General features: G+C 44.3%; 1 long non-coding RNA gene across 2 annotated transcripts in view; it reads left to right on the top strand.

The window, feature by feature from the left end:
• The first annotated feature begins 207 nt into the window (after nt 1-207).
• Nucleotides 208-25,506, top strand: part of LOC114017948 (uncharacterized) — a 31,722-nt gene continuing 6,423 nt past the window's right edge. The window contains exons 1-7 of one of the 2 annotated variants that reach the window (XR_008733641.1): nt 208-338; nt 637-772; nt 2,426-2,635; nt 3,866-4,045; nt 9,710-16,093; nt 22,406-22,676; nt 23,919-24,093. This is a non-coding gene — a long non-coding RNA (uncharacterized LOC114017948). Of the gene's footprint in view, nt 339-636; nt 773-2,425; nt 2,636-3,865; nt 4,046-9,709; nt 16,261-22,405; nt 22,677-23,918; nt 24,094-25,506 lie in introns of those variants that run through there. The other variant, XR_008733640.1, reaches the window with a different exon arrangement.

Raw genomic sequence — 25,506 nt, 5'->3', positions numbered from 1 at the left:
CTTGCTTTTTATTTAGATTTTAAAACCGTATTCAAATGAGGTTTTGACCGAAACTGAATCACTATGTACTTGAAAGCTAAAGAGTTTATCAGGCATCTGATAATGTTTTCAGGATTTCCCCAGATTAGACCGCGGAGTGTACAGACAGGAAGCTGAAGTACTGAGCGCCTGACCAGAGCTTCCTCCTGCACAGGCGTGGGGGTTTCTCTGCCTTGAGTCTTTAGCTCTACATGCATGCTCTGAGCCTTGAAATCTCCAGGATAAAAAGCACCCAAATCTCCCAGTTGGGTCCTCCAAGCAAGGTGAATGGAGCGCTTCATTTAAGCCCCACTTGCAAGGTCAGCAAAACAGTTCTCACCTCTCCCTGCTGCTGCGTTACCTCCCTGGCTCCTTATCAGCCAGGGAATCAGAAAGGGACTTTCCAGAGCTATAAACATATGAGCTGAATAGATGGAATGAACCCGTATGCAAATGGGTTTTGATTCCCTTCCCTTTATAAAGTTAAAATATTTTTGAGAGAGAAACAGACCCTCCAGAATGTGGGTGTCTGAGATTGTTACCTTGGACTGGCTGTGTCTCTCCCTGTTGTCTGTCTCTGTCTGCCTTTCTTTTTGCCCGTCTGTCTTTCCACTGTAGAGAACAAAGCGGAGTCATGTAAAACAGAAAATGAGAAATGCAAACCTGTGGTGATTGAAGAGGAGGAAGGAAAATGAAAGAGAAAAAGCTGAAGAGTGGGAAAAAGATAAAATAAAATGAATTTGGGGATTCCACTGTGAGTAAGAGCTGAAAAAAAAGTAAGCTGATTTATTACATGCTTATCCTCTGTCTGAGAGCCAGTATGCTTTGTATACATGAAAGGTAAATTGCACATGAAAGATTGAACCAAAATGCCAAATTCTTCTTCAGTTTCTCCAGCTTTAAACCAGAGTAATGCTGTCAGCTTTGATGGATTTACATTTTGAAAACAGCAGCAGAATCAAGATCAAGTGTTTGAAGTAATTTTGAGTTGTAGTTATGTTAAAGTGATGAGAAATTTAGAATGACTTTTAAATACTGTTGTGTCAGGGAATCTGCGCGTTTTCTAATGCTTCTCTTCACTCGGCAAGAATTTTTTGTTATTGTCATTCCAGCACCGTTGTGACTTTATTCTGAATCCAACCGCGATTCAGAAACAAGGGGTGGTGGTAACATTATGTGCATTAATATTTTCCTTGCATTATGATTTATGTATTTTTTTCTTTTAAATCTGTATCTTAACCCACTTAAATAGTTATTTAAACAGGGAGAGGATGTGAGTTAATGGATGTATTTTTTTTTTCTCTCTCTCCATCAAAAGCCACTGATTTTGAAAGTACAATGCGTGATAGCAGCCGAGGGGTTTGAGTGGCTGTACTTGTTTCTCTTTCACATTGATGCTTTACTTTTTTGAAGATGGTTTATTTATTTTTTTCCTCTGTGTTCTGAGCTTATCTAGGCATTGAAAGCTTTTTTTTTCTTTTTTCTTTTTTTTTTTTTTTCCACTATGGAAAAAAGGGATGGAGGAAGCGCCACAGTTTTCCTTGGTAGAAGTTCCAACAAATTCCCGGTTGTGTTGGAAAGGTGCAGAGATAGGTTTCTGGAGTCTGCAGGATAAGGCAGCTCCCATCCTTACATCTATTAGCCTGATTAGAGACAGGCAGTTGTTCTTTTCTTTTTCTGACTAGTTTGCTTGCTGAAAAACAGTTTTGAATCAACTGAAATTTATAAAGCTCAACTGAGTGCAGCAAATAGTATCAGGTAAATAATAAAAGATAAAGATATTTTAACATTTTCAGAATTAAACCTCATTTTTTTCTATAAAAATACTGTTCTCATTTTCTTAATCGCTCTCATTCAATAATAGTAGTAGTAGCAAAAAAGAAATAAAATTCTTTGTTTCATTTTTCAATGTGTTTTGTCTTCAGAAAATAATGAAAAAACCAAAAAAACCCAAAACATTCCGGGTTCAGACAAGTAACATTTTTCTTTTACCTCATTTTACTTCTTTTTTTGGCTAGTGGATGAAAAAATGGCTAATAGCCATAGCTTTGGTGCAGACCATTATCGAGACCAGGTATGTTTTATGGTCATCAGGGAGAATGCTGAGGTTTTATTTTCTGTGGGAAATAGAGAAGAAAATTTTGATGATAAAAATGTATACTTTTATGTCTTTTTGTTGGTCAAGATACATTATCCTTCTTTTCTCATAATTAAAAAAAGAAGGGAAAAAACTCAGTCTTCATTACTGAAATAGGTTTTATGTGGATTTTTTGAACCAGTTTCCTAGTTTCTTGAGCAAGTAGCTGAAGCTACTCTCCTGCAGCTTTTCAAGTATCTGTATGCCATCTCAATTTGCTTTGGGGACGGGGCTTCATGGGTGCTTAAAACAGTTTTATTGTTGGGTTAGCAGGACCTGGAGCCCCTGGAGGGAGCAGGACTTTGAGGATTGCTGTGATGGCAGGACAAGGGCCTGAACTTGCGTGGGGACTCTTCTGCAAGACAGAGGTTCCAGCTCTGTCAATGACTACCTGTGACCTTGGGGGGATTCGTTAAGGAGAAGCCTGAAAAAATTGATTCAAAGCTACATTTAATCCTTTAGTGGATACTGGATATCCACGTCCGTCTTACGTTATGTCTTTCGTTAGAAGTCTGTGCATGCATCAAGGAATGTCCTCACTTTTCACTGTAATCATTAGTTGTAGTCAGCACACTTGACTAAATATTCTTGATGTGATTATGTTGAATCTAAATAGTGCATAAATTTATTTTCTTTAAAATCAGATCCAGTGAGCTCAAGGGGAACAAGACTTAAAATCGTGACTAGAAGGCGAGTGTATCCCAGAGGAAGGCAGCGTCAGGCCCCCGCAGGCTGGCTGTGTCAGCGTTTCTCAGCCTTCTCTGATGGAGCCCCTTTGAAACAAAAATCTTGGACCGTTTCACGTGCCTGAAAAGGAGCCGTCGGTACCTGCAGGCAGTCCCTGGCAGCATCCAGAAACTGGCTCCCAACTCTGGCTGCCAGCGCTCGTGCATCGCTGCCAGCAGTGTGGGCATAGATGTGCATTTTTTATCTTCTAAAGGGGATTGTTCATGAACCAGTTCCTGGTGTCTGACAGCAGTGGTCCACAGCCCACAAGCAGTGGTCCACAGCCCACAGGCTGTGGAGCTGCCCAGATAGCCTGCAGGGGTTAGGGTGCCTTAACTGGGTCACAGTTCATTCCTCCCAGACTATTTTATTAACTGTCGTATACTTTTGTCTGAATTAACTGTGGGCAGTTTTCCACAGTACTGGAGCTGTTTCATTATTCTAATATCACACTGGTTTATTTCAGCAAATGGATATTGAAACAAACCATGTATGTATAGAAAGTTTTTGTTTTTTATAGACTACTTTATTTTCAATAACTACAGCGTAGTTACAATATAAGTACAGTAATCTTCTGTATTTCCAGTATCTATATATTGAGCCTATTTGAAGAAAAAAAAAATATCTCTAGCTTCTAATGAATTTACTAACATTACAGTTACTTATTACAGTGTGCTTTTCCAAATAAACTCCTTGCTGGGTGATGGTCACTATCCTTTTTTAAATAACGGGAGGGCTACAAAAAGGTGATTAATTGATGTTTGCCTGTTAGTTTTTTAACTGCTTATGCAGAGCCTAATCATTTTGGGTTAGTAATATATAGTATAGTAGTTATGAGTGACAAGTAATGTAAATATCTGTGGACTTTCAGCAGTTGAAACATCGCCAGTTATTTTGAATTACTAAAAATGTGGAAATTGGAAGGGAACAAGAAATGGCTGTCTATTCTCCTGTAGCTACTTTTCCCTCCTCTTATGTTTTTAGGTGTTTAGATCACATCTGAAACATGGATTGACCAGTCGTTTTGAGCTCACTCTGTTCCACCACCGTTTATCAGGAGCTGGTTCAGATGAACAGTTCATCCTGCCACCCTGCCTGCCCTTTCACAGGCCTGGAGACAGCATGGGTGTCACCTCCAGCATCTGCCGTGGGTACGGTGATCAGGTATCCTGACCAAGGGAGGGAATATTTCTGGGTCTGGAGGCAGCTCCATATACAAAGAGGTAGACCTTTTCCTTCATCCTCATTATTAGTCAGCCGGTATGGAACTTCTTGTTTGTTTAGAGTAAAAATGTATTGCTAAATCACAAAGAACAGATAGAGATGGAGTTTCACAGAGTTGCAAGGGCTTTTAACTTCTCAGTTCTCATTACCCTTATTAGCATGCTGAAAATTGCCTTTCCAGCTATCCCTCCTGTTTCTTACATCTGGGCACTGTTAATACAGTTGTGTGAATGAGCAAAATATGTGGTTTAGACTGTTTATGTTCCTCTACACTGTGTTTCATCCTGTCATCTGAGAACATACATAAAAAAAAAAAATATGGATCCTATAAATATTTGTATTTTTCAATACAAAAATTTTGCTGAAATTGTTTCCAGGGCTGTGACCTATTATAGCTTACTGTGAGTATAACTGCAGCTACACTATATTGTAACTATACTGTAAGTATATGCTACATATGCTATAGAGATTACTAAAAATAATACTTAGTATTAAAGTCTTTATTATTATTGCTGATGACCAGAACTTTTTAAAAATATGAAATAACATTTTCATTGGGTACTTTTCCATATTACTGTTTTAACCAGATGTAATATATATAGATGGTTGACTAGGTGTAAATGTATGTTTTTCTTAGTGATTTATGCCTGGTATGTATTTTGCCTTGTATTTTTCTTTTAATTAGTAAAAATTGCAAAAAACATCAGTAAGTTTTAGGTCAACAAATGAAATGGAATATGCAATCATTTTTATCTTTCTTGAAGGAAAATGGTCTGTTGCACAAAGTACTGTGTTGTTGGAAAATGTGATTAAAATGGAGACAACAGAATTGAACCTCCAGATAAGCAGAGTGGAATAATTCTACAGGAGAGGAAATTAAATGTTTGTTGTTCGTGACATAGACATTGGCAGTAGAACTATAACTACCGCTTGAAATTAAAAATGCATCCAGGAAATAACTGGGAGTTTCAGAAAGCATATTGGGAACAAATGCACTTGCTTCTGCCAAGCCCAGAATATGTGCTTGAGCTAATACTGATTCATCATGAGATCTATTTTTTTTTTTTAACAAAAACTAGCCAAGTTTTTTTAAAAAAACTTTTGTGGTTTTTTTTTTTTTTTTTTTTTTGGGTGGGGGGGAAAATGAGAGTTTCTGTGTAGTTGCTGGGCTGGAGGCATTATGGGCCTGATGCACTTGTCATCTTGAAGGGTTCAGGAGAAGGAATACCTACAGGCAGTTCCTCATCTGACATTGCCGATGGTCTTCGCTGATGTGGTGAGAACCTGGGGTGTAATCCTGAAGTAGGGTTTGCTTAGCACCGATATATCTGTGTCTGAGGTGAACTGTTTGATACTGGTAAACTTTAGCTAAAGAGCAAAGCTTAGGTGTGTCAGGGAAGAAATACGAGTTACTCTGGAGAGCAAGGGAGGCTGCCAGCATGGGGATGCTTCCTCTGGGGGAAAGTTCAAGAAATGCAGGAAAGAGGGAAAGTCAAAGAAATGGGGAATTTTTAAATGGAGAAGACCTAAAAGGCCGGGTAAGGGTCTTAAAGGTTGATGGTCTATGTTTTAAATGTTGAGATGGGGTTCATCACGCCGAGCAGAAGTTTCTCACTGCCCAGTGCCCTTACCAGCAAACAGGCAGGTGAGTGTGAGGCTGATGTGCAGCTGCACCTGGTGGTGGTGTCCCAGGGGATGAATGAGATCTGCCCAGCAAACAAAGTACCCCGCTGCTCTGCAGAGCACGCAGCCCACCGCCCCGCTGCCGAAACCCTCCGCTCTCACACCCTGCAACACAGCCGGCCAGTTTTAACCTGAAAGCTTCTGCTGAGCTTGAGTGTATGACTGCCTCTGGTGTCGCTGTGGTCCTTTTCTGGCTGCGAGTTTTCCTTTCTTTTTTAATCTCAAGATCCTAGAATGACTTCATCTTCCATTTTGCCCTCTTGTTTCAAGTAACCAGATGTCATTTTGGCTGTGAGATATGTATTTTTCCACTAGCTGTGGGGAAAATGTATTTAACTAAATAAGGGTGAAGAAGATACATTATGCTCCTAATGAAATGTGACCATATTCATATTTTATTTCAAGTTCCCCATCGGTGCTAGTTAATTACCACCCATGATGAGCTCATTTGAATAGTATCTGGATTTCATGTGAAGCTGCAGTAGATCATTGACTGGTTAAGAAGCATTAAAATCTCACCGTTCGGCTGTATGTTCAGACGAATGTAGATGCTGTATTAAAAAAAGGTGGTAATGGCAACACAGAGAATAAAAGTAGGGGACGATAAGGAAAATGGAGAGAATTTACACATTCCATTAACTTGATGGCTTTAAGATCTTTATGTTCTTTTCCTGTTAAAACATATTTAATTCAAAAGCAAACTTATGGAAGAATAGTCTTCAGGCACTTAACATTACTTAATCACTCTGAAAAGGTTTGCCTTTTGGTGTAGCAGTAAAACTGTATATGATGATTGCCTATTAAGTATCTGTCCTGTAGGAATAGTTAATTCCTCCAAGCTATGAGGTGCTAAGTGACCTTGCTGGAATAGGAAAAAATAATGTTTTTTCAAAAAGTAGATTTATGGCCTGTTGAAAAGACTCGCCTCCTCACTGCTCTTGCAAAGGCAGAACAATGTAATTTTATGGGCTATCTTCTTGTTTGCAAATGCACGAATTTAATCTTTGAGTAAATGAGTTCTCAGAGGGAGGGGGGCACTCCAGGAATGACACCGGAAGGATAGAGGATAGCTGATGTGAAGTTGATAAAGGGTCAAAGCAGACTGTAGCTGAAACTGGCATCGTGTTTTTTTAAGATCAGAGAGAACTAACGAGCTGCGACACTATTAAGCTCAGCAGGCAAATCGAGAGAGAGTGAGTTTGACCTTTTCTCCTGCTTGGTTAAAAAACCTGTAAAGTCAACTTAACTTAAAAGTGACTGTGGAATTCTGAGGATGCACCAGTCCGTACCTGCCCTTTAGGGATTTCAGTGACACGCTGGCTGTGCTGGTAGGGTGCTCAGCTAGGCTGTCCTCACAGGGAGACTGGGGCAGGGCCACCCCGAGCTTTGGGAGGGGGCAGGGCTGCCTGCCACAGCGGGTGCTGCAGGCTCCCAGGTCTGCAATAATAACCTGAAAGCAAATCCACCTGCATCCCTGCCTTGGGGATGCCCGCTTCCATGCTCCCTCCCTGGCAGGTGGCAGCTCTGTGGGCGCTCCCGGGGGTGCGAGAGCTGGGTTTAGCTGCCCGTGAGCGCGGGTTGGGGAGCACCCCACGCTGCGCCACAGTGCTCAGCTGCCCTTCTGGCCTGGGTGGTGGCTGCCGTGCCAAAGCCACCAGCAGTGCCCAGGCTAGCTAGTTAGAGCTACTGCAGGTCCGGTTATGGTGTTTCATGGAGGGGCGTTTAATATTTTTCCTTGCCATTAGCCTGCCTGATTGCGCAATACAAACAAGTGCCAAAGTTAGGTGACCCCAGCTGTGTGCTGGCCACACGGGTGCCCCAGCAGTGCCAGCTCCTCCCGGGTACTACAGGTAGGGGGGACTGTCCCAAGGGCTGTGCACTTCTGTCCTTTATTCTTTTTCTCTGTTTTACCATATGTTTTCATTGGTGATCGTTTGGTTTTTTTTTTTCCTGCTTGAGATTGGAAGAGTGATTATCACAGAAGGGCTGCGCCGCTGGTGAATGTCTTCCTTAACATCAACAACGTCTTAGCAAGCAGTACTCCAGTGACCAATCAGAAAAATTAGACAAACAAAATTTATTGCTATGGCATCCTATTTCACAGCTGCATATAAAATTGGATCTTATTTGAGGGCCTTAACAAGATGTTACTTCTGTTAATTTGTTTTTTCTTTCTTGTAATAGAAGTCTCACAGAATCCGCTGACAGGTTGGTGGCACTGAACTGGGCTGTAGGTAGCACAAGACAAGTTACTTTGCAAAAATGTTTGTTCACAGGTTTCCCCCCCAGCAAGAGAAATAGTTAAAGAAGCATCATTTTAATTTCAGCGGTTTGGTTGACTGGTTCAACAGCCTAAGAAAACAATTACAGCCATAAAGGCGCCGGCACGCCGTTGGATATGCTGCCAAACAACATGCTCTGCGCTGAGCCTCTGCTGGTTGGGCTGCATGTCTCGCTGATGTAGCTGAAAAAGTGATACCGGGTGTTATCAAAAATCATTCATGGCAATTTTCTTAGATATTTGTTGTTTATCTGAGATGATGGGTTTAGAGATAAATTTAAGAGTGGATTCCTAGGTAAATTAAATTATCTAGAAAACCAGATAGTAATTGCTCTAGGACAGGCTGTACAGACAATAAGGTTTTCATATCCATGCAGTGCTGGCCGCACAGTCACCGGTACCCCTATATTCAGCTCCACCAGTGAGCTTTAGTGGGGGAACTTTGAATTCCTGCCAGGGCTGGGCAAATTTTTGGTTGGAATAAGTTGGACATTTTCTAGTAAAAAAATAGGAAATATTTTTCAGCTTTAAAGCAAATTACTTGCTCAGGGAAAAGCCAGAAACTCCTTGATGCTTTTTAATTGTCATTCAACATTTTTATTTCAAAAAATTTATACTTATTTATAATTTAAGAAAAGCAATACTAAACCAAAATAATTAATTCTCTTTAAATCATCCTGTTAAGTAAATTTAAAGTTCTTAAGGCTAAAAGTTTTAATCTGAAATCCCCTTGACCTCCAAATATTTTATTGCAGACCAAATATTTATTTTTACTGAAACCCAAATGTTTTTTTTTGTGATGTCTCATCTCACTGGAACATAAAGAAATGTTTAAAATATTCCAAATAAATCTGAAATTATTCTAACTAAACCAACACTGTTTATACATGGTACTATGCAGACATAACATCTAATGTACAGATGAATGCATCATCCAACTTATCTAATCTATTTTTCCTCAAAAATTCGAGTTTGGGGTATGAAGTTTAATGAATCTTGTGACTTAGGTTTGTCAGAAGTGACGAGGTGTTTTCTGTCTGGGATGTCAGCTTTGATCTCCAGTGCCGTTTGAACAGTATTTATCTGTAGTCCAGAACTCCTGCCTTTGGGTGAGATTGTCACCCTGGATGAAGCTGTCACATCTGACAAAGTTGTGTCAGGGCACAACCGTGCAACTAGAATACTGAAGGCTTCTGCTTGCTTTTTTGCCACCCAGACTCCGGGGCTGTACCAGCACTACATTTCCTTCTCTTGAGCTTCTGCATGGATTAGTTTATTAACAAAGATTGCTGCGTGAGTCTGGAAGATTTTAGCTCTGTATCTGTGTCGTTGTATTAAAAAAAAAAAGGGGAATGAAATTTATAACTTACCTCTTTGAAATTCTCAGAGGCTTCCAGAAAAGTGCAAAATGTTTTACTGTTCTACTGCTAGGGCATAAATTTTGGTTTTTATTACGAAGAATTCTGCCATGTGTTAGGACACATTCTGTCTTTGTGTGTGGCCACTTCTGGTGCCAGAAGGAAATATAAAGTAGCCTATTTTTCAATATATATGTCCTGGAACCATTATTCTGCATCTGACCTACAGTCTGGGTAGAGTTGCTTTGGCTGCAGTGAAGGTTTCACGCTTCTGTTTTACAGCACCTGGAAGAAGGCCAGGCACTGGAGAGAGCAAGCAGGAGTATGAGCTACTACTGTGCGACAGGACAGCCTTAAAATGAATGCCGTTTATTCTCAGCTTTGAGAACTGAATTCCATGGGTTGTAATTGAATCCGCTGTCAGACCCATGGGGCTCAGTTCTTCAGCTTGGATATTTCTGTCTTCACATACACAGGAGATCAAAGAAGCACTTGATCATTCGCTGATTCTTCGGGATGGTGATAGCAGCAAGCAGGAGAGAAAGAATAACTGATGTGAATCATTTTAACAGGAAGGCTTCATTGCAAAGGCCAGGCTCTCTCATGTTAAATAGCTATATAGTGATAGAATCTTTTCTTAGCTGATAGGCTCTGTGTTGCTCTCACTGTTTAATTCACTCTGTTCTTTCCTCTTGGTTTTATCAAGGTTACATATAAAGCCATGAGATATTGCTGACTGAATGATGGTCCCCAAATATTGCAGAGTGGTGCAGTGCACCTAACAGCAGCTATGATGACCTGCACTAGACCACTGAAACTCTGGACCTCCCTGGTCTGAATGCCAAGTTTGCCAGCGGATAATCTGCTGTAACCTCCTCTGTCCGGTACTGCTGCTGTACAGTTATTGTTTCTTTTACTTAGGCCAAATACCTGTTTTCAGAAAAAATAAATTTCAGTTGTGACTATAAAGAATATACATTTGCACCAGCCACCAGCACCCTTACATAAACACAGATTTGTTTTCCTGAAGATGGTAATGTGCTCCCAAAGTGTTTGGATTAGGGAGCATCTAGTGTAATCAGTGATGGCAGCGTGTGTGCTGTTTGAAGGCTCAGCAGCACAAGCATCTCTTTATAGGGGGATTCATTCAAGTCACAGGCTGATTTTTTTTTTTTTTTCTTGGAGAATCTATGTTAAATTTTTTCATTCGGGCATCAGGAAAATATTTGTGTTCTTTATACATGTAAATAGTTACTATTAACAATGAGCTTTCCACTTCTTTCCTGCAATAGCACCTTCCTAAATTACATTTTTCCAGCTCAGTAAAGTAGACCATACACTGATCTTATCCCTGTGCTGCAGTGCTCTTAAAAGCACAGAAATATTAAAATCCCACAGGTGCAGGAGCAGCATGTTCAGCTAAGTAGCTTAAAACTGTTATGTGCCTTTTATTCTGAAAATGTATTTACACTAAAAATAATCAGATATAGTCACTGTTGCCTGTGGATACAGATGTACCTTCATACTGATGTGCTTTTCATATAAATTTTTATTCTAGAGTTACTGAAGAGTTTCTTTGTGGCTGTCTGAAATGTATCATGCTCACCAGTCTAGAAATTGTAGTTCTTGGAAGAGCTCACCGGTTCTACCAGCTCTTGCTGGGGGAATATCCATTAAACAGAAGGGAGAAATGCACAAAGCAAAGGATGATATTAAAGTTTAATTTTTTCATTTCCTCTGTCATCCCTGTCAGAAAGAGGAAATGGAATTTGAGGTCAGAGTTAGCAAAATCTGCAAAAGAAGAGAGAGCAACAGAGCAGTTTTACAGGATGTATAATGCAGGCAGCTTGGTGGATATTAAACGGCTGAAGGTGCGAAACTTCATCCACTTCTGCCACTACGAAGCCCAGCCTCCAGGCAGCAATGCAGCAGAGAAGATGATGTGTGTATGGTGGTAACCACACAAAGCCACTGATGAAATCAAGATGGTCTTTGGAACAGAGGCCTTTGCAGTCCCATCTCAGAGGGCAGCCCTCAAAATGTGGTGTAAGTAATTCTTCTTTTTTTTTTTTTTTTCCCCTCCTCAAAAGTCTACAGTAAACTGTGAACTAATAATAGCCCTTTTGATGTTACCTTAAATTAAGCTTAAGTAGTTAAAACATGGAGGGGTACATGAGGGAGCAGATACAGGGCTGTTGTTACCCTGATAATGGGTTGTGCCTGCGATCGTACTCTCAGGAAGGGTGAGGGGGTTCCCGTGGTGAGCCAGAACCATGCACGTGTACCCCCAGAGTGGTTCCTCATGCCCTACAAATTCACACAGCAGATTATGACACCTCTGGTGAACTGCAATTGGGATATCGCTACCGAATAGCTGGTAGCTACATCTGCACACCGCCGAACCTCCCCAAGTGCCACGGGCTGCCTGTGTCTAGGTGAAAGTCATGAAACTTCTGTCTAGCTCTTGAGCTCCAGCTCTCCGTGAATGCTGGGCTTGCATGCAGGAAAAACGTTGCATAGCCCATGTGTAAAGAAGTAGTTGGTATTTGCATCCTGAGCATGTTTATGTTCTGACTATAGCTGTTCATGTGAAAAACGGTGAAGGAAAGAGTTGATCCCAGAGTCTTGTTATTCTCAAGCCTTTTTTCTCTCAGAGCTGCCTAGGTGGTTTGTGTGCTCTACAATTGCTGCTGGGTGAGAGGGAACAGGTTAAAACCATTAGGCACAGAGCTATTCTGAAAGCAGAAGCAAGCCTGCCTTTCAGCCCCGCAGTGACTGACCGTTCCTTTGCTACAGGCTGCTGTAGTTACTTTTGAACCTTGCTTGCCCTGGATGACAAGGCATCTTCTTTTTGGATATTGGATATTCTTGGGATCTTTAAACTAGAAAAGTTTTCAAGTCCCAGGCTGTCCTATTGACAGTGCTGTGTCTTTCCAGCAGAACAGCAAGTATTTTTAGCATGAGGCTTCAAACCAATGTACCTTCTGTCTGTCTAATTATGCTTCCCTGCAGTCTATGGGTTTATTCTACTTCACTGTAACCAGGGCAGTCCTCAGGATGCCTCAGCCTGCAGCTCACCCCAGCCAGCCTGCACAGGGATACGTGCCTCTCAGCACACAGAAGTAGTGCAGTGTCACAGCGCTGAAGGTAAACGAACTTGGTGACTCATGTCCTGATGCTCTGACAGATGCGTCATGTGTATTGATTGATACAACTCCTTACTGAATTCACCAGCTTTGTGCACAAGCACCAGAAGTGAAAGCATCACAACTCTGATGACTGCATCTCTTCTGAAGGATTTCCTCATCTTCTCCTGTTCCTTGACTTACAAAACCGATCTGTTTAAACTGGTCCTCTAAATGTTCCGTTTTGGAATGATTTTTTGTTGTACTTTTTCTTGGCAGAATCATTCAGATGAATTCAGCTATATTTGTTAGTGCTGCTGTAGATTTGAAACTTGATTTTTGGGCAAGTAAAGCATTTGCTGAAAAGTCATACCCTCTCTATATCTTTCTCAAGCTGATCTGTGCCACCTTCTGGTGCTTATTCACAGATCTTACTCTGTTTATTTTGTTCTGAGTAAATCAATGGGCTGAATCCCCCTGACATAGCTCTGGCAGACCAGTAAGTCTACCTACATTTTGTAGATGAATAGGCTGAGAGTCCAAACACCTAAAATGGAGAAGCAGCCCAGAATTCTGTTGCATGCTTGTTGCTCTTCACTTGTGGCTTTCTGCTTACTATTCACAACAAACAAATGAGGACAAACACCTACACACTCCTTCTGGTACGAGCATGCCCCAGTATCACCCACTGCTGCTGTTTGTGCAGTTTGCTGCCTCCCCCTCCCTTGGCTGATATTCTGTCCCCGCTCCTTGGTCCTTGATGCCTCTCTCGGGGCCTCTTCCTTGTGGTTTTTTTCTTTTTTGGCTTTTCTCCCCTCTATATTGTGGGATTGTTGCTTATTTCTTTTTCTTTCCTTTTTATTTAAATTATTTTTTTTTATTTGTAGCTCATCCCCCAGGAGTCTTTTCTCTTTGTGTCAAGATAGTGCTTGAATCTGGTGGGGAAAAAACCAAACCTCATGAGTGCTGGAGGGGCTTGTGCACTACTTCAAAAGCAGAATGGAAACAAATGGTGAAGGAAGACAAAGAAGGGAGTGGACAGAGGCAGACAGAGAGAGGGGAGCTGCTGCAGCAGAAACAGGTCTGTAGGTGTTTGCATATTTTGCATTGCAGGTAAGGTGAGAAAAGTACCCTATGGCATTAAGCACTGCTCCCTTTTGCTGCCTCTGACCTATCATCTTCTCCTTAAGCCTCTGCATTTCTTCATACTGTGTGTGCCTTGTCCAGTGAATGCTGATGAGAGGCCTTAATACACGCTGCAGACAGGCATTTATTCTCAGCAAATGATCTTAGGGCTTTTCAAATGAGTGGCTGTGCATTGAACACTCCTCTAGAGATTGCTCTGTTCTTGCTGCCCTTTGGTACCCCAAGACAACCGAGCTGTTGCTGACTGTGGCTCATCTTTTTGGCTAGCATGCCTTTTTGCTTCCAGGAAAATGATGGGTTTATGTCAGGTTCAGTAATCCTGATGTCTGCACAGTTGAGAGAAATAGCAGTTTAACGTGAGCGTGAGTGTGCATGTGTATATATGGAAACCACAGCTTTGACAAGCCTCTCATCTGCCTTGGAAAAGAAACAGCAGGGCTTAAAAGCTATGGAGTTGCAATATGCTGAGTAAGGTCTCTAGTTTTCAGTGACTCACAATCTGTTTTTCTGGCATCCCAGCCATACAGCAGGTTGTGCTTTTTTTATCTTCTGTTTCTTTACTTTAAAAAACCCTCTATGTCAGAAAAGTTAATACCTAAAGGTGTCCTAGAAGGCCTGTCCCTTTGACAGGATACATGCACTCAAGTGCAGAAATCTCTGCTCACTGGCATCCTTCCCTTACTCTGCTGTACTAGCCTATTTTTGCACTGGCAAAGAGACACTTTTAAAATTAACATTAGGTTAAAGTTGTTACAAAAGGTGTTTTCTAGGTTGTCTTTCTGGTAGTCATCCTTATTTTGCATTTTCTGACCACTCACTCTTGACCTGGAGAGGAGTGTTGGGCAAAGCCAGCTGAAGCAGGGTATGCCATTATCTCACTGGGGCACACAGATGTTTCTGGCTGCCACTGAGGATCTAGTTTATAAAATGAGGGACTTTTCCTCTTTTTTTTTCTTCTTTTTTTTTTTCCCCCTCTTTTTTTTCCTTTTTCTTTCCCTCTGTACTAAAGATAGGACTTGCATTGCTTCAGCATTTATGGTTCATAGAATCACTGGATTGCAGAATGGTTTGGGTTGGAAGGGACCTTAAAGATAACCTAGTTCCAACCTCCCACCATGAGCAGGGACACCTTCCACCAGGGGAGTTTGCTCAAAGCCCCATCCAGCCTGGCCTTGAACACTTCCTTGAATATTTGGAATTAGTCAAAGAATGGCATTTGCTAGAAGAATCTGCCAAGATAGGGGTTTTTTTTACTTTCATTTTTCTAGATTTTTTAAAAAGTCTTCTCTGACTCCTCTTCTCTTTGTTTTCCTTTCTCTTTTACCCTGCGAAAACTTCGTTGTCTACTAGCTGTTGAAAAAACTATTGCTTTTGGAACAAACAAATGTACAGGAAACTGTTTCATTTAAGATGCAAAGGAAATTTTAACATCAGATTTGAAATAGAAATATGTTGCCAGAAGATTTGTCTGTATGGATTAATGCCTGTTGCTTGCCTGTGAACTCCACTGCTGAGCAGGTGATGGCAGAGCACCGTGAGCCTTCATGCATTGCCACCCAAGTGCGAGGCAGCACTCCCACTGTGCTGTGGAGGCACCTCTTAGAAGCAGGTCATTAAAAAGGAACCAGTTTGTTTAAAAAAAATAATCACTGGGATGATTATTTCAGATTTACAATAGTGTACTAAATAATGATCATGGATTTGTTGTTTTGAAAAAAACCCCACATGTACCCAGCCAAGCATTGCTACTTTCTATAGTTAGCAATTCAATTACTGTTGTGCTGGACTTAAACCTCTTGGTGTTCCTGTGAGAAATTTTATTCTTTATTTATTCTCATTTTATAGACTGAGACACAGGGACATACTTGGCTGAGGACACAAAATTAATCTATTTGAAGTTTTCTAGGAATGTTGCCATAGTTAATATCACTGGTTGGAAAGCTTGAGTATAAAGGAGGCTATCAGTGTTGCCTGTAGCCTAACCCTCCTCTGAACAGATGCCCGTAGTGCAGAAATGTTCATTTTCTGCTTGCACTGTTGCACAGAAAGTTACTCTGCCTATTCCTGCCAGGGAGAGATCTTTCAGTAAAGGACAATGCCTCCCCGTGCCCACGGATCACCGAACCCCTGCGGAGGCAGCACCACCTAAATCACAGCCCCACTTCAAAAGCCTGCTGCTAAAATTTTACAACTTCACTTGTTTTTCACATTTCCTCTTTTCTGTGTTTTCCTGTGCAAATTCAGGCAAGGAAGAGTTTTTCCTGGATACAGAAATCCGTGGCTTTTGTGGCATTTTTAGGCGTATTGCTGCCAAGCAACCTGTTCACACAGAAAGCCCTTCAGAGTGGACCCAAGGCTGCAGCACATCCTTCAGTGCCTGGGCACTTGCACCATGGTAGGGGCTTAGCAGTGGAAATTTTTATCTTTTCCAGCATGAAAACAAAGCTCTTCTCTTGACTGAGATCTCACACACTGCTGACAGCATTTGCTGGGGTGCTGCCAAATAATAAAAGGCAATATTTTCTTTAAAAAGCAGAAAGTGTATTAAAAGTCTGTAAGTGGTGTTTGCGAAAATCTTGGAGTCACTTGATTAGGAGCTTGAAGTTGGTCGGCCTGCTTCCAGCTTCCCCACTTCACCCTCGTTTCTGCGTGATACTGCAGCTGCTCTGATGAAAAACAGTTATTTAAAAATTTGCTTGTAGCTATGGCAACCTTCATGCACTGTATTTCAATTGAAACGCTAAAACAGCAGCAGAAGTTTCTTAATAGGATATTTATGAAGTTTTTAGTCTTTGTACATTTTAAAATGGAAGTATTCCATTTTTAAAGGTGGGTTATCAAAATCTCATTAATTTTGGAACGGTATTTTTGTTGTGAGAGCTGTTGCTTAGCTCTTTTTCTGAGTTTGGTGGGTGGTTTTTTTTGTGTGGTTTTTTTTTTATTTTATTTTTTTTTTTTTAAGATTCCTCTGTCTGCTTTAACTCTACGGAGCCTAAGACCTGGGGCACTTCCCAAATGCCTGTTCCTCCTGTCTGCACCTGGCCTCCTGCTGTCTCTAGCAGATGGCTGGTTTTGTAGTGGCACAGTGGAGGGACGGGGCGACCAGTTGTGTTGGGATCAGGCTGGTGGGGCTGGAGCATTGCCAGGGATCTCAGACTTTGCTTTCCCACAGTAAATAACCCAGGTGGTTTATTTAGCCCTTTGCCCATGTGGTTGCCAGGTGTCTGTCTGCTCTGAAAGAAATAAGTAGATGTGCTTGCAGTTAGATTATTTAATATCTCCATGATATTTCAATGTTTCTTCTCAAAGGCACAAACTTTCAGGGTGTACTTTGTTTGTCTAGGTACAGTCATAATAGTCACAGACAACTGAGGTGGGGTAGCTGCACCTTGGAAGGGTTAAATTTGCAAAGCTGCTCTTTTTCTTTTGTTTTCTTCCCTCTTCTTTCTCTTTGTGCATGCACACCTTCAAAATTGTGAGGATAAAATTAAGGAAGCCTTGCTGAGACAGACACTCTACTGCCCTAAACCCCCTTGAGCCGTGATGATATCTTCTGGTGCCTCTGAAGTGTGGATTAGGTCTAATTAATACTGTTTGTTGATCAATGGTTTTGACACAGATGTATCGAAGGGATTTATGTAATTACAGCTGTAACAGCAAGGGCTTTTGCTGGAAACTCCTAGTGCTGCAGTGGGGAAGTCTGCTCCTAGTGATGGGATTTTTGTCCTCCAGTCGCTGTAGGTGCATGACCGCCCCATCTCTCTTGGGGCTGCTTTTGCCTGGGCAGGTCTGAAGCTACTGGTTTGCACTGGAAGATGCTTGAGGTGTGGACAGGTGTATTTCTTAGCTAGCACAAGTTTGTATAACTAAGCGTTGGCACTTTTTGTCCATACCCACAGGATTATTCCCGACCCATATGGTGAAATGTTCATTTTTGGAAATGACTCATAATAGGTTATAATGAGCCAGCTGAAGAGTTGTCATCAAGGTATTCAAAGAAGATTTTTGTGTTCCTTTATTCTAATCTGTAGGAAAAAAGAGTTGGCTTGATCACTTTCACTTTTCTTACCAGTACATCTAAAAGAAAACATGCAAGGGATGTGAAACGTTCAGCACCCTGTAAGCCCTCCCATTCTGCAGGTCAGATGGCTGACATTGTCTCCAACCTACTCCCGGCACAATGGACATCCAGTGTCTAATCCATATGCCACATCTAGTGCTCTCGTCAGAGGAGACAGGACCAGGACACAGAAGAATGTATGCCCACTAGATAGGCAGGGCTCTAGAAGGGGAATTGCACTACTGCAAAAGATATTAAATTAAATGATGAAACTTTCCAGTCCATTGACTGCACTAAACCAACCAGACTGTTCAGGGTTGTGAGGCTCTAATGGAGTTTAGAAAAGCTGCCAAAGGGGCTGGAATTGTATCTGTATTGGAGTGGGAAGTTTCTGGTTCGTTAAGAAGTTAGGAGGATCAAAGAAAATAAGGTTGGGTGGGATCTTAAGGAATCCTCTCATCTAGACCATGCAACGTGCTGGAAGTCATTAATAGATATCAAGGAGAGGCAGGGCTTGGGTTCAGGGCTGGATCTAGGCTTTAGCAGTTTTATGTTGTAAAATTTCCCTGTCGCAGTACAACCACATATCAAAGGATTCACACAGCCCTGCATGCCTTTGGTGTGGAGGTGAACGTGCAGGAATGAGGAGAGCTGAGGTGTGCCTGTCCTTTGCTGAGTACCAGCCAGGTCATTTATAAACCAGCACAGCATGAAAGAGGCTGGAAGTAGAGGGCTGCAGAGACGTCATCCGGTCATGTCCATCCCCTCTCCCACTGGATCTTAAGCAGAGAATAATTTGGTCAGCCCTGAGGGATTCTGCCTTTTTCTGGGAAGTGCTACATGCAGCGCACAGGCACACAGGGCTTCACTGCATTGCCATCCGTATGCTGCAGGTATGGCAGGATCAATGCCAAACTGTGGATTAAAATAGCCTTAACACCGTCTACTTTGGGACATTGTACTGAGGCAGTTGCACCATGAGCCAAATCTATCTGACTTAAGAAAAAAATACTATCTTCAGTTTGCACAGAGGCAGTCAAGAAACTGTGTTACAAACTATAGTACACCTTCTTAAATTTTTCTTGTTTGTTGGTTTAAAGTCAGATTGGTTTCTTTCAGCGGCTGGAGCAAGTGAACACAATTAGAAGGCCAAAGACAGGGAATGATGCTGGGATAATTTCCTTCAGCAAGTTTTATGCCCTCTGTAAGTTAACTTGCAGCTGGTGATCCACCTTGGTATAGTTTTCATTTTAATGGGAATTTTCTCAGTCACTTTTTATGATGAGAAGATGCCTGCGGGCAGCGGGGCGGTGGGGGAGCGGGGCACAGTGCAGTGGGGCAGGGGCTGCAGCGGGGGAGCGGGCAGTGGGGCAGGGGGTGCAGTGGGCGGCGGGGGAGCGGAGCAGGGGATGCAGCAGGTGCAGCGGGGGAGTGGAGAGCAGGGCAGGGGGTGCAGCGGGGGAGCGGACGGCGGGGCAGCGGGGAGCCGGGGCCTGCGATGCTCCTTTTGCCCATTAGAGGGCACAAACGTAACGGCGAACGGCGGCACCGCGCGGCACCCGGCACCGAGCTCCCGGCCGGGCGCGGGGCGGCGGCAGCGGCACGCGCAGCAGCGGCACGCGCAGCAGCACCCCGCGCAGCGCACAGCAGCACCCCGCGCAGCAGAGCAGCACCACCGTCAACGCCGCGCAGCACCGCACGGTGCCGGCCCAGCAAACCTGGGCGCTGGAAGCGAGCCCTGCGTAGCCTGGAGGAGGGGGTGTTAATGCGCTCCGCTTTTTCAAAGCCAGTAAGGTGCGCAGCTCCCGAAGGGGAGGGGGAGGGAAAGGGGCGCAAACGGGTGTGTGGGCACCTAGTGAAACAGAGCGCCGAGCGTCTGTGGAGCATTTCGGAGGGAAAACAACGGACCCTTGCTAGTTAATTCTATAGGTAGGAGCTGTGAAAGAGACGGTGTACCGTTCCTCAGGGGCTGGGATTGGGGCCAGCACTCTTCAACAGCTTTGCTGACGATGCAGGCACTGGGATCGGGCGCACGCTCAGCAAGTTTGCCAAGCTGCGTGGTGCAGTTGGTGCTGGAAGGGAGGGGTGTCATCTAGGGGGACCCTGACAGGCTTGAGAGGTGGGTCTGTGTGAACCTCATACAGTTCGATAAGGCCAAGTGCAAAGTCCTGCACCTGTGTCGGGGTGATCCCAAGCATGAATACAGGCTGGGTGGAGAATGGTTTCAGAGCAGCCCTGAGGAGAAGGACTTGGGGGTGTTGGTTGACAAGAAGCTCAACATGGCCCAACAGTGTGCATTTGTATCCCAGAAAGCCAACTGAATGTTGGGCCACATCGAAAGCAGCATGGCCAGCAGGGTGAGGGAGATGATTCTGCCCCTCTGCTCAGCTTTGGTGAGACCCCACCTGCAGTGCTGCATCCAGCTCTGGGGCCCCCAGCACAAGGACATGGACCTGTTGGAGCAAGTCCAGAGGAGGCCAGGAGGATGCTCAGAGGACCGGAGCACTTCTGCTGTGCGGACAGGCTGAGAGAGTTGGGGTTGTTCAGCCTGGCGAAGAGAAGGATCCAGGGAGACCTTACAGCGGCCTGCCAGTGCCTGAAGGGGCTACAAGGAAGCTGGAGCGGGGCTTTGTACAAGGGCCTGTAGGGACAGGACAAGGCGAATGGCTTTAAACTGAAAGAGGGGAGATTTAGGTTAGGTACTAGGAAGAAATTCTTTGCTGTGAGGGCCGTGAGACACTGGCACAGGCTGCCCAGAGCAGCTGTGGGTGCCCCATCCCTGGGATGCTCCAGGCCAGGCTGGACGAGGCTGGGAGCAACCTGCCCTGGTGGAAGGTGTCCCTGCCCGTGGCAGGGGGGTGGAACTGGATGGTCTTTAAGGTCCCTTCCAACCCAACCCATTCTAGGATTCTATGATTTTGCTTTAAGAATATTAATTTTAGCAAAGAATTTACAGGTGGTATTGGAACAAGGGGTAAAGTCAGTAAGGGTGTGTTCTCAAAACCATTACTTCCACTGACTGGCAGTGGGAATTTGTCCCATTCCTTTCCTGGCCTCTACAGGGGAAGAGATTCAGTGATCCCAGTCTTGTTTAATCAAAACGGCTCTGTGGTTGCCTTTGCTTCAGGGATTGTCTGTTTGCACAGAAGATTGCTCATCTGAACCTCAGAAACATTTGCTTCATCTCCTTCCCCCTTCCCTGGAAAAGCCCAGTTTGCAGCAGCGTGTAGGGCCCTTTCATCAAGCTGCCTGCAGAGCTACTTGGGAAGCCAAACACAGCTCTCCAGCTTTATTAAAATGCATTGCTTGCTTTTTGTCAGCAGTGCTGATGTCGGTAAGAACAACAGGGCAAACTCCTTAATAGGCAAGCCAAGAGCCTGTGTAGTGTTTATCTCACACACGCACGAAGTTTGTATATGGCTCGGCTATTGCATTACATGCAGTGGTGGTATTAGGTTTGAATGGTATTGGAGTTAAGCACAACTGGGCCATTGTAGAAGCTTAGATAGCTGCTGAACTTAATACCGAGCTGCAGAGCCGATTGCCTCCAGGGCTGTAGTCTGAACCCAGACCCAGAGTGGAGCATCCTTATGGCAGCAGATCTTTGGGGGCATTATTGCAGCAAAAGAAAGCTTTTAGCTGGCTCAGACTGGACGTGGAGGCTGGAAGCCCGTCACCGTGGAGGTGTGGAGTGCTGTCAGGGCTGGCACTGTGTGTCTGTCACTCTCCAGCCACACTGATGAAATAAAAAAGGAAAAAGGCAGCTCTTCAGGTGCTTTGCTAGGAGAGTATATTACAGAAATAGAAACAATTCACCCGGCACTGCCCTCCCGTGGGTAGAGCCGCCTTTCCACAATGCACAGAAGCACCAAATAAGCTCCTTCTCCACACACAGGAGAGAGAACAGTCTCCTCTGCTGCCAGTGCTGCAGAACTGCTCTGATTAGTTAGTAATTTTAATGGTAGGGGTATTTTTTGGCTGTGAAAAGCTATGGCTGCTGTCCAAATCAACTAGGTCTTTTTTAATGTGAATAAATATTACGAATATGTGACAGAGAGATAAAGAGCCTCACTGAACAGTTGCACAAAGAGGCTGAAGGGTAGCATTGAATTGCTGAGATAAAAATGCATCAATGGTTGTGGATGGATCTCACCTGTGAGAACTGAAGTCCCTTTTGTCTGAATGTCTAGTTGTGACCAGCTGGGCTTTGCATCCCATCTCAAAAGGTAGAGCCATTTGTTTAGAATGCTTAACCTTTGTTTAAGAGTTGCTTCACTAATGACTCAATGGAGGAGACTGCAGTGAATTGAATCACTACTCAAATTGTGTACTGTGTGAAGAATTTAGTTGCAGAAAAAAGGTTAGTAAAAAACCTCTAAGGTCTAAGGCGATCACAGCCCAAACTGCTGTAATCATTTTAACTTGCTAACTGCTGCAGTCGGGGCTCAGCATCACTGCTGATAGCATTTTCCACTGCAAGATTGTTCTCTGACTTTTCTTTGGATTATGTTGGTATTGTCCAATGTCCAAATATAGAGTAACTCAATGTTTCCATTCAGTGCTTTTGTATGTAAAATGTGTTAATCTGTTCTAAGCAGCAGAGCATCTTCTATAAGCTGATATTTTGGCATCTCCTTTGGTCTGTAGCTATTTCAACTTCCCTGAGCTGTTTGAAGGGGAAACGTGTCCTGGCAGAGAGCAGAGCTGCAGTGGTCCCACTGCTTAAAGGCACTGAGGGCAACTACAGGCCAGTCAGCCTCACCTCCATCCCTGCAAAGGTGATGGAACAGCTTATCCTGGAGGTCGTCTTGAAGCATGTGGAGGAAAAGAAGGTCATCAGGAATGTCAACATGGATTCACTAGGGGGAAATCATGCCTGACCAACCTGACAGCCTTCAGTGATGGAATGAGTGGCCGGGTAGGTGAGGGGAGAGTGGTGGATGTTGTCTACCCTGACCTCAGCAAGGCTTTTGGCAGGGTCTCCCGTAACAGCCTCATACATAAAATCAGGACATGTGGGTGAGATGAGGGGACAGTGAGGTGGGCTGAGGGCTGGCCGAATGGCAGAGCTCAGAGAGCTGTGACCAGTGGCGCACAGCCTGGCTGGAGGCCTGTAGCTCGCGGTGTTCCCCAGGGGTCCCTGCTGGGTCCCATCCTCCAACTTATTCATCAGTGACCTGGATGGAGGGACGGAGTGTCCCCCCAGCACGTTTGTGGCTGATACCCCAGGAGGCTGCGCTGCCATTCAGCGAGACCTGGGCAGGCTGGGGAGCTGGGTGGGGAGGAACCTAATGAAGCTCAATAAGGGCAGGTGTAGGGTCCTGCACCCAGGGAGGAACAGCCCCAGGCACCAGCACAGGCTGGGGGTGGCCTGGGAGGTCTGGTGGGCAGCCAATCGCCCGTGGGCCAGCAGTGTGCCCGGGTGGCCAAGGCCAGTGGTGTCCCGGGGTCGTTAGGAGCAGCGAGGCCGGCAGGGGCAGGGAGGCGATCCTCCCCCTCTGCTCTGCCCTGGTGAGGCCACGTCTGGAGTGCTGTGTCCAGTGCTGGGCTCCCCAGTTCCAGAGACAGGGAACTGCTGGAGAGGGGCCAGCGGAGGCTACAAGGATGATCAGGGGACTGGAGCATCTCCCTTGTGGGGAAAGGCTGGGAGAGCTGTGCCTGTGTAGCCTGGAGAAGAGCAGACTGGGAGAGGATCTTACCAAGGGCTACAAATATCTTCAGGGCGAGTGCCAGGAGGACGGGGCCAGGCTCTTTTCAGTGGTGCCCAGTGACAGGACCAGGGGCAACGGGCACAAACTGAAACACAAGAAGTTCCTTCTGAGTATGAGGAAGAACTTCTTTACCTTGAGGGTGACAGAGCACAGGAACAGGCTGCCCAGGGAGGCTGTGGGGTCTCTTTCACCAGAGACATCCAAAACCCACCTGGATGAGACTGTGCAGCCTGCCCTAGGTGACCCTGCTTGAGCAGGGGGTTGGTTGGACTAGTTGACCTCCAGAGGTCCCTTCCAACCCCAACCGGTCTGTGATACTGTGAGGTATCTTCAGTCAGTGGGACTTTTATGTCAGAGGTGTCCAGGCCTACATGGACATGCTGAAATAGTGGTGGTAACATTGTAAATGTGGTTTCCTGTGTCCAACAGAGGTACTTTGTTCCTAGCAGGTCAAGGACTGGATCAGAACGGTGTGGACTTTCTGAGGAGGTTGAAGTTTTAGTCTTTAAGGGGAAGAGCTGGTTGAGAAGCTGGTCCTAAGGATGGCAAAGGCAAGGGGGTGAGGTCTGACCAGGGCTATCTGTGAGCAGTCTCAACAGAGGGTATCCAAAACTGGTGACTCCTGTAAGCCATGTAGGCAGCCCGCTCCTTTCTGCACTGCTGAGTGAGCCAGTTCTCAGCAGAACTCACGCAGCCTCTGATACCTCCATTTGCACCCACAGAGGCTCAGCCTTGGAAGTGCTGAGGGCGGCGGGGAGCCACAGCCAGCTGTGCTGCTGTGGGCAGAGCTGCCGGTGCAGCCCATGTCCTGCCGTGTCCTGCCATCCCTCAGCCGGTGCCCATCGCCGGCTGGGGGAAGGGCCTGTGCAAAAGCCAGGGCTGTCTCGCTGTTGTGTTTCATCCACTGCCCTTGCTCGTAATTGACTGAGTGCTGGACATCTAATCTTGATTCAAGCCAGGGAGAGCCTTGCAGCCTTAAAGTAATTAAGTGGAGAGACCAAGCACTTCATGTGAATCTGAGTAACCTGTTGGATGGGGGGAGGGGGACAAACCCACAATTTCCCACAGTGAGTGATGAAATAATTACATCATAACTGACAAAGCTGCTGATTTTAAGGAGGATAAATTTCCCAAGGGTAATACTAAGATGACAAGCTTTCAGCTCTGGTGTGTCATTTACTGCTCTTCCTTGTGTTGATTTTTATAGAGCAAGTGGCTACTCAGCGAAATTAATGTGGCAGAATGAGACCCTCAGATGGGGTCTGGGATTTCATCACTGAGCTTTTCACATATTTCAAAAAACACATTAATGTTAGGAGAGACCATTTATCAATTACTTACTAGTTTGCTTCTCAGCCTACACCACAAAAATTTCACCCAGAAGTTCTTGCAGTGCTCTCAGGAATTATTGGCAGAAGCAGCTCTCTGGAGTTAAAGCAGAAGAGACAATTTCATGTGACTGAAGTTTAAAAAATGCTTGTCTCCTTTCTAATACAAATGATCTGTGATGAATTATCACTCCTCCTAGGGATAGAATATAAGCTCAACAACTTATACCTGGCAACCTTTAATAGCTGTGCATATTCAGCCTCTTCACTCTGCAGCCCAGGAGAATAGCTTCTTAATATTCCTCTTAAAGACTTTTTTTGTTTGTGTTGGGTTTCCTGTAAATTCATAGTGTTTCATTTGCAGCCAAACTGCAACAAACCCCACATAACAATTAGGAAGCCTTGCACGTAGATACAGAAAATGCAGTCACAAGATTGCTAAATAGGAGTTGCTCTATCTTTAAATGATCATGAGCTGTCAGCTGTTCCTTTGTTCAGATTATTATAGACACACATAAAACATTTGATTGAATGCTCAAGTTTTCACCAGCTAGAATCCAGACGGATGTCTGATAAAATAACAAACACACCCCATTCCACCCCTCCTCAAAATCCCCTTCCTGCTTCGGCTGAATTTCTCCCTGTATTGAGGCCAGTATTTCATGGACTAAATTGGACAAAGCAAGCAAACAATCTCCTTTGCATTGAT

Source organism: Falco cherrug, chromosome 8 (genome assembly GCF_023634085.1).
Source record: "Falco cherrug isolate bFalChe1 chromosome 8, bFalChe1.pri, whole genome shotgun sequence".
NCBI lineage: Eukaryota > Metazoa > Chordata > Aves > Falconiformes > Falconidae > Falco > Falco cherrug.
This window is presented reverse-complemented; position numbering and strand designations above follow the sequence as displayed.